General features: G+C 39.3%; 1 protein-coding gene and 1 pseudogene across 1 annotated transcript in view; one reads left to right on the top strand and one right to left on the bottom strand.

Moving 5' to 3' along the window:
* LOC135198568 (solute carrier family 13 member 2-like) overlaps positions 1–9,840 on the bottom strand; it is a 189,416-nt gene extending 179,576 nt beyond the window's left edge. The window contains exon 1 of the mRNA XM_064226275.1: positions 9,644–9,840. The gene's annotated coding sequence lies outside the window, so the exon portion shown is untranslated. The remainder of the gene's footprint in view (positions 1–9,643) is intronic.
* Positions 4,252–4,909, top strand: LOC135198230 (uncharacterized; annotated as a pseudogene).
* Positions 9,841–10,199: the final 359 nt, after the last annotated feature.

The raw sequence follows: 10,199 nt of genomic DNA on the forward strand, positions 1-10,199 counted from the left end.
TTACGTTAAGATTTTCTTGGTCTACCCACTGTCTCAGCTATGATGTCTTTTGACTCCTGAGAAAGGACTTCAGGCCTTCCAAGATTCTCACTCTTTTCGCAATGACAGTCACATGTATTTTTATTCCAGTTCCTTTTAACAAATGATTCATCTCTTTTAATGTATTTAGCTATCCAGGAACGTGAAATGAAGGATGCGCCAGCATCCCTGGTCTCGCTGAAGGTTATATTCCGGATTCGGTCAATCCTCCGAGTCGTTAGCCATGGCTGTATCTAACTCCGTCACTCAGTCTGAAAATACAAGAAATGTAAAATGAAAAATAGCTTTACTGAAACTTAAGATAATGTACTTGGAGATAAGCTATAGCAGAAAACTTCATAACCTTCCATTTGTTCTGTGGAGGGGGGCTCTAATTTCGAACACCCATAGTATGTATATATATATATATATATATATATATATATATATATATATATATATATATATATATATATATATATATATATATATATATACATGTATGTATAAGTTAAGTATATCTTAGTTTTACCAGACCACTGAGCTGATTAACAGTTCTCCTAGGGCAGGCCGCGAAGGATTAGATACATTTACGAGGCTAGAAACCAATTGGTCACCTAGCAACAGGGACGTATAGCTTATTGTGGGATCCGAACCACACTATATCAAGAAGTGAATTTCTATCACCAGAAATAAATTCCTCTGATTCTGCATTGGCAGAGCCGGGAATCGAACTTCGGACCACCGATTGTCAGCTGAGCGCAAAAACCACTCGTCCAGCGCGGAACTACATGTATGTATATACACTACATATAGGCATATCTATACGCACGGCAATTTCTGACTCTCTGTCTGTTTGATCACACTACACGCCCAGACTATGAAAGCTAGGACTACCAAATTTTTCCCATTGATTCCTCTTCCCCCAAGGAAGGTTATAGTTAAAATTCAAAATTCGAGGGCCGTTCTAAGGGGCAATGACCCCTCTTTTTCATATCTCCTAATTTTCTACAACTTTCGGAGTTGACATCTAAGTAGAAGTGTTTCTAAAGGTAAAAACTGGCTCTCCACAATATGGAGGCCATAAGACAATGTCAGTAATAAGGGGGGCCAACCCCTCTGGGGATGGAGGCCCAAGGGGGGTTTCCTACAATATTAGGGGGCAGGAGGTCTATGCCCTTTCAACTTACCAACCAGGGGAGAAAGGAGTCTTAGCCTACCTACCCTGACCTTGGTAGCAGGGAGGGTGGAACCCTTGCTTTGGGAATCAGGGCCCAAAGAGTCAAAGATGGGCCTACTGCATTCAAATTTGGTACCATGAGTTAGCATAAATGACTACAAACACATTTAACTTCAATATCAGTGTTTAACTAAAGGCTGAGTTTTATCAAGAGGCGTTTAAGGGGACCTCACAATGAAAATCCCAAGCAGCCTGTCACAACTTGTATGCATCCCCTGTATGACTTGAGGTGCAGATTAACTGGCTAGCCTTCACCAAAAGAGAAAGTCTGACATACCCAAAATGAATATGGATGCCTTTCGAGCTCAAAAGGCTGGTGATCCTAGGTGATAAATAGCTCCCCATCGCTGGGCATTGAGAGAGAGCAGAACACCACCAAGCAAGTCACATCTCTGACTGCCTGTTCCTTTAGAGCCAACATCCATCTGTGCCCGAATTACCAAGCCCAAGTATCTTAAATCCAGTGCCAACCCAGGTTCTTCCATTCGTACGACTACAGGAGCCATCTCTTCAGAATTAAGGTAGATTAAGAATTGAGGTTGTCCAGTCACTTAGTTTTCCTTCTCTTAAACGTTTCTGTTTCCAAGTGCACCTCTTACATAGACCTGACCTGTCATGTTACATTTGTGTCTTAAGTTTATTAAGTAGTGTTTTATGTTAAGGGGATATCTGCTGCCCTAAGCAATAGCCTCTTATCCTTGCTATTACCATGAATTTATCATGCGATCGGATGTCTTTCTCTATTGTTGAATGGAGTCCTTGCTGCTGTGGAACACTCTGCCTCGACTGTATGCTTGTTGGTTACATCGAAGAAATTTCCAAATGTAACCTTATGAACACAGCCATTGAATCTTAACCCCTGCCACTTAGTTTACATCCATTATTCGTTTTATATGTAGCTGTAGGACCCCAATGGCCGGCCTTATTCCTCCTCGTCTTCTAATTTTGTATCGTAATTACATCTAATTTAGTTATGTTGAGTTCCTCTCCAGAATCCCTCTAAAGAAAGGCCTTAAGCCATTATTCCTTCTCTGTGTACTCTAACCTTGTAGGTGAACAGTAAGATTACCAACATCCTTGTGGTAAGTTTAATAGAGCCCACCTTCCAGTGTAAGAATATATATATATATATATATATATATATATATAGATATATATATATATATATATATATATATATATATATATATATATATATATATATATATATATATATATATATATATATACAATATTTATACATATATATAATGTATGTAAGTATGTTTGTGTGAGTCATCCTTCAGAACAAACACGAGGTTGATGAGGAGCAAACCTCCGGTTCTAAGCAAATGGGCCTAGTAACAGCATTCGAAATCCGATCCTATGGTCCAGGTGTCTGACTCGGAATAGCAAGGGATACCAGGAACGTTTTCTATTGAATCTCGAATCGACGAGTCGACGCGGATAATACCCGGTTAATTCTAATGATGACCTTTTCTACCAAAGTAATGATGTTGTCCTAATCTCCTGCCTCCCTCTCTCTCCCTCCCCTCCACCAGTAATCCCAAGCGTCCCCTCCATTCACCCTCCCCTTCCCCATCCCCTCCCCTCAATGATTCTGCTCTTCAGCGCAAAATTAATGTTCCATTTTCGGTGGCATTCATTTGATCAAAATCGTCAATAGTTACATTCAAAACGTGTTACATATTTCACTTACATTATGCTTTACGTAATGATATATTTCTTAGTTTTTTTTTTCAGAGGAGCGGCTCAAGAATGAAAGGTAAAATACTCTTTATTGATGTTTTCGGCTAACGTTAATCCATCCTAACTACCAGCAGTATTGTCTTGTTATTCACATACAGATCAGGATTCATGCCACATTTTCTGTACAATACTGCTCTGAATAAAAATAAAAGTAAGCAACAGAAGACATTCTTCACTATAAACACATTCCATGCATAAAAAGAAAAAAGAAATCGTCCAGTTTTTGTCTTCGAAGGTGTTTAATGATATTGCTTACACCTACCGGCTTGGATATTTTCGTAAAATCTCTGTAAACATGTATACAGTAGAGAGTTACATTTGACTGTGTGCAGACTATTCAACTTTAAAAAACCATATAGTAAATAATTACAAATATCTGTTTGCTAGAAAAATTGATATATCCCATATATTTACAAATATCTGTTTACTAGAAAATATATATATATACATGTATATATATATATATATATATATATATATATATATATATATATATATATATATATATATACAAACTAGCTGAGGAAAACTGTGAATGACAACCGATAAACTCAGTCTCTTTTCTCCTCCCAAACACCTAATCTACTCTCTCTCTATCTTTCTCTCTCTCCTCCCTAACACCCCCTCTAGTCTCTCTCTTTCACTTCCTCTCTCTCTCCCTCTCTCTTACACACACACTCCCTTTCCTGTTAAAATAAATTGCTTAGATTACAATGCCCAGTATTTTTTGACATTTTACATTTTACCCCCTCTCACCCATCAATTCCTATCGGGGCTAAACTTGGAATTAAAGGGCATTGGGAGTCTTACTACTAATCTCAGTGGCCTGAAAATTTATTGGATTAGACACAAATTATGTAATTTTTTAAATTTTATTTTTCATCCCTTCTCACTGGCAGCCAACAGCCCCACCCCCTTCCTATTCGGGCTGAACTTGGTCTTAAGGGCATCAATGTCGCCATTTATCTCAGCGACCTTGATAACACTGGCCTTTGTTTCAAAACTTTGTTTACAAAGGTCAATTGTTTTCCAACTGATTTAGGACCCTTTTTGCATGCAAATTAAAAAATTACAGTTCATTTTCCTGGGTCAGGTCTGGTTTCTTAGTCTATTTCTATTCCAGCAAATTTTTCCAAAATATCACAATTATCCAAGTGTTTATGGGCTGTTTTTGCAAAACCAGGTCGTGGGTAACCTTTAAGAATTATTTTTATTTCTCTTTTCAGGTCTAGATATGTATGAAAATGGATCAGAAGTGTAAAAACCATCCTAATAGGTTCTGTTACATCTGCGGGCATGTGGTTCTTCCAGACCATCAAGCAAAAATCACGGATTTTGTGAAGAAGACATATCAAGCTTACTTTGGAGTCAAACTAGGGGACCAGGATAAGACATTCGCTCCCCATATCTGCTGCAAAATACGTGTAGAGAACTTACGGGATTGGAGGAACAAGAAAAAGAAGAGTATGCCATTTAGTGTCCCAATGGTGTGGAGGGAAGAGAAAGATCTCATTACAGACTGCTACTTTTGCATGACAAATCTAAAAGGCATCAATTGCAAGAACAAACGACATGTTCAATATCCTGATGTTCCTTCTGCCATAAAGCCAGTCCCCCATGGCCCTGAGCTTCCTGTTCCTGAGCAAAATGTCACCATGAAATCTAAGTTCTGATTCCGAATCAAGTGACATGACTGATACAGCCGAGTGTGGTGCATACAGGCCAGAAGAGGACGATCAGCTGGTGCCTTTGACCCAAGCCAAACTCAATGACCTGACACGAGACCTGAACCTTTCCAAGGAGTCTGCTCAGCTACTGGGTTCTTGTCTTCCAGAGAAACGTCTACTGTCACCAGGAACAACATTCTATTGGTTGGCATCAGGACCACGAGAGAGAATTTAGAAAATTCCTCATGTTTGATGAAGCATCTTCACTGGTCTACCATAAAAATATTACTGACCTGATTGAACTACTTGGTCTAAAGTATGATGCTATGGAATGGAGACTTCTCATTGACTAATCTAACAGAAGTCTCAAGGCAGTTCTTCTGAATAATGAAAATAAGTTTTCATCGATCCCTGTTGGGCACTCAGTTGAAATGAACTCTGAACTACCAGGAACAGGGTTGATCTTTGGAGATCTTAAAGTTTTTGGACTCATCCCAGGACTTCAAGGTGGCTACACAAAGTATCCACGCTTTCTGTGCGTATGGGATAGCCGTGCTGATAATCAGCATGATGTCAGACAAGAGTGGCAATCAAGACAAGGATTAAAACCTGGGTCACAAAACGTTGTCCCACCCATCCACATCGAACTCAGTCTCTTGAAAAACTTTGTGAAGGCATTGGACAGGGAAGGTAGATGATTTGCTTTCCTCCATCAGAAGTTTCAACAAAAAAAGCATGGAGAAACTTAAGGCAGGTTTGATGGTCCTCAAATAAGGGAACTCATCAAGGATGCTAGTTTTGATGATGCACTGAATCCTGCTGAACTCTCTGCCTGGTTGTCCATTAAGTCAGTCATTGCAAACTTCATATGCAACCACTGAAGTTCCCAGTATCAGAAGGTGGCTGATGAGTTAATGAAGAATTTCTGTCAACTTGGTGCACACGTCAGTGAAAATGCACTACCTCCTGTCTCATCTGGACTATTTTCCAGAGAATTGTGGAGACTTCAGTGAAGAACAGGGTGAGCTCTTTCACCAAGATATCAGTGTTATGGACAAACACTATCAAGGCTGATGGAATATCAACTTTCTGACTGACTACTGCTGGTGCCTGAAGAGAGTTATGGAGTCTGCTCAGCACAATTGGAAGACCATTCATCCATGAGTAGCTTCCTCAGTTCATTATACTCTTCTTGCTATCTATTCAAAATATTTTGTAAGCCTTCTGTCAATAAATCAGTCTAGTATTTTAAATATTGTGTTTCATTCACCAACAAAAGATCAGAATTTAGGATATTTTTAATATACTATTTTATTAACTTGATCTGATTGAGTAAAATGAGCATAATTTTTTAATTCAGTGCAAAAAACTGGCTTAAAATCAGGTATTATGTTAGACCTTTAAAACAGTGCAGGCCAGTGCAATTATGGATTAGACAATATCTGTCGTTTCCGGTTATTTTTACATGTCACCCACTTCCCACCCCTACCCCCACCCCCTTTGAGACCAGTGATTTCTTGCCCCCACAGTATTCTTTATCAGATAGTAAATCATATGTATACTGAAATGAGGTAAGATAAACTGGCAGACTTTATTTAGTTATATACTAAGTCTATGGACAGAGGCAGCCCCGTTTCAAGGAAGCCCTTCCCACTCCCACCACCTTTGGTGCCCTTTGGTGCTTGTGATGTCTTACCCCCACAGTGCTGATTTCTAGACAGCAAGTCATATGTACACCAACTTTGGCTACACTTGCTCTATGCATTTCAGTTATGGTGGAACATACACACACCCATATACTTCTCAGCCCTGCAATTCATATCAGGGTTGAGCTTGGACTTAAAGGGCATCAGGAGTTTCTCTATTCTTCCTAGAGACCTCAAAAACTAGACACTAATATCTTTCACTTTAGATGTTTTATTTTGTGCCCCTTCTCATCCCCCTACCTATCAGAGGCTGAACTTGGACTTGAAGAGCATCAGAAGTGTCACTGTTCATCTCAGCAACCTCAAAAACTACGAACTGGACACTAATATCTGTTGTTTTCAGTTATTTTTCCATGTTATACTCTTCCCACCCCTTCTTCCTATTGGAGCTGTACTATGACTTACAGGGAATCGGGAGTGTCACTACACATCTCAGCAACCTCGAAAACTATGGATTAGACACTAATATCACCCCCTTACCCCACTTCTCATCCCCAACTTCCCATCGGGCCTGAACTTGAACTTAAAGGGCATTGGAAGTGTTACTATTCATTTCAGCAAGCTCAAAAACTTTGGATTTGACACTAATATCTGTTTTTTAGGTTATTTTTACATGTTACCCATTTCACACTCCTCAACTGCCTTTCTATCAGGGCTGAACTTCGACTTACAGGGCACCAGGAGTGTCACTATTCATCTCGGTGACCTCTAAAATTATGGGTTCGACACTAATATCTGTCATTTTCAGTTATTTTTATGTCACCCACTTCCCACCCCTTCTCAACTCCTTCCTATTGGGGTTGAAATTGGACTTTGAAGGGCATCGGGAGTGTCGCCATTCATCTCAGCAATGGACTAGATACTAATATCTGTCCTTTTCATTTATTTTACATGCCACCAGCTACCCACCCCTTCTCACCCAAACCCCTTTCCTACCAGTGCAGAACTTGGACTGAAAAGTGCATCAGGAGGGTCACTATTCACCTCAGTGACCTCAAAAACTATGGATATGAAACTAATATCTGTCTTTTCGATACCTATTTTCCAACCCCAACCCCATTGGTGCCAGTATTCTTTTCCAGCTAGTAAGCCATATACTAGTATATACTGAAATCGGGTATGATAAACCCACCGCCTTTGGTGTAGTGATGCCTTACCACCACAGTAGTATTCTTTTCAAGATAGTAAGTCATATGCATACCAAGTTTGGTTGAAATTGCTCAATGCCTTTCAGAGTTATGCTTGAAAACACACACACACATATATACATACACCCATATACATATAGACTAGCTGACAAACCTGGCGCTGCCCAGTTAAACTCTCAATCGTGACTGGTGAACTCTTTCTCCTCCCAAACACCTCATCTACTCTCTCTCTCTTCACTAAAACCCCTTTACTCTCTCTCCCTCTCACTTCCTCTCCCTCTCACTTCCTCTCCCTCTCACTCTCCCTCGCACACTTACTCCCTTTCCTGTTAAGATAGCTGCTTCAATTACAATGCCCGTATTTTTGACATTTTATATTTCACCCCTTTTCAACACCCTCTTTTTATCATGGCCTCAACTTGGACTTAAAGGGCATTGGGAGTGTCACTGTTCATCTCACCAACCTCAAAAACTATGGATTAGACACTAATGTCTATAGTTGTTGGTTACTTTTACATGTCACCCACCTCCCACCCCCACCCCTTTTGGTGTCATTGAAGTCTTACCACCACAATATTCTTTTCCAGATAGTAAGTCACATGTATACCAAAATCAGGTCTGATAAACCCGTTGAGCTTATTTAGTTACATACTAAGTCTAGAGGCAGAACTAGCCCTGTTTCAGAGAAGCCCTTCCCATCCGCACCCCCTTTGGTGTCCTTTGGTGCTAGTGATGTCTTACCTCCCCACAGTATTCTATTCTTGACAGGCAGTCATATGTACTGCAAGTATGGTTGAAATTGCTCAATACATTTCATCAATTATGCTGGAACACACACACACAGACATCTATTCATATAGTAAATATATAAATATATGTGTGTATTTGTGTAAATACACACACATACATATATATTCTATGTATGTGGGTGTTTGAGTGTGTTGTTTTAATGAGTAATCAGTCACCAAAATCTATCTAAATGATCCAGAGATGTTTGGAGAGTAAATACACCCCTTCATAAAATATTTCATTCAAATACAAAGCATAAATATGTACTAAAAATTAAATTCATTTATCTGTGGAAAGATGCAAACTTCTCCAATGACTTCAAAAATCCACTTTTTACAGATAACATTTTCATGTATATTTTCTAAAATTCTAGAAAGAGACACTTTACCCTTACCATCCTACCACTATGAGATGAAACATCTCATGTTCAAAAGACTACCACTTGTTACAGTAAAAATCTCATAACCAAAGGATCGGACAATAATTTCAGAATGGCCCTTACTAAGCATTTTTCACAAAAATATGCATCAAATGAATGTCGGCAATCCTACAACAACAAAGGGTATTTTTTCTTAGATTTTCACTGCATCTTACATACCTCCAGATTAGCCAACCTGTTCTTCTAGAGACATGGATAAACAGTCACTGCAAAGGTTCATTCTGGATTTTCTGCTTGGTACACCCCAATTTGCAAAAATGCCAGCAGGCCTTCTAAAACTGCATGAACAAAATAAACTTTGTAACATCTCCAAACCAGTGAAGGTTCATATTTGCATATTTTTTGTTGTTGTTGAAAGAAAGTAGGCTAATGAACTGATGAAATCATTCCCCTCAAGTATTAGCTAGTACTTTTAACATGGCTTCCAATGCTGCAGCACCCCCTACCTATCCTAAGCTATGGCACCATATATTATATTAAAATAATATGAGTTACGATGTAACCTAATCACATCCACATAGCCTAACCTAAGCCAGTGGGTCCTTACATGGCCTGCCACCAACATAACCTAGGTTACCAGGTTCTTACTTACCTAGTGCCTACTAATGTCTCTCGAAAACCCTTCAATAAAATCTTTACCTGAATCACAATAAGAACTTGTGGAAGTGTCAATGCCTGTTATATTTTCTCCCACCCAAAATCTCCACCAACCTACCTAGGAAAGAATGGGGTCCAGCATCTCGGAAACTAGGCTTAGCCTACGAATTTGCTACAGAAATTAACATCAGAAACGTTGTGCACACACTAAAACATATGTATAACACACTTTCAACTCCAAAATATGTTTAACTATAGTAAAAAATTACCAAATGTTCAATACACCTTACCTTAAACTGCACGTGTCGAAGTAGGCTAACACGAGAGTGTCGGACTAAGGGCGTGATTGTCACTTCACTCTTTTGTTTAGTCGGTGAAACTTGGTACAAAAACATTGCTCACGTATCCTACCCCAAAGTCTAGTTAAACAGCTATAGAGTATAGACCACGCCATACCCGCATTTCCGATCGGGATCCCCACTCGCGAGACTGAGTGTCGAAACAAAATACAAAAATGAAATACCTAGGCTACCTCGGTAACAGTAAACTTGCGGTAGATTTCATTGTGATTTTTATAATAAGCATGTTAGGAAGACTTAGTAAAAGAAAAAAAACCGCAAACATCGAGGACTTGTAGTTGTATCCAAATCAAAATTATATCTATAAAGTTTCCACTTACAGCAACAATATGGCAACGCACACGTTGAAGGCGTCTGTCATTACCGAATACCGAGTTTTGGCCAATGTCCATGAACCTCAGGAACTAACACTTGCAAAACATATGTCAATGAACTCCGAAAAAAATAATCAGTCCTCACTTAGCGAGAGAGAGAGAGAGAGAGAGAG

The sequence above is a fragment of the Macrobrachium nipponense genome, chromosome 22 (genome assembly GCF_015104395.2).
Source record: "Macrobrachium nipponense isolate FS-2020 chromosome 22, ASM1510439v2, whole genome shotgun sequence".
Taxonomy (NCBI): domain Eukaryota; kingdom Metazoa; phylum Arthropoda; class Malacostraca; order Decapoda; family Palaemonidae; genus Macrobrachium; species Macrobrachium nipponense.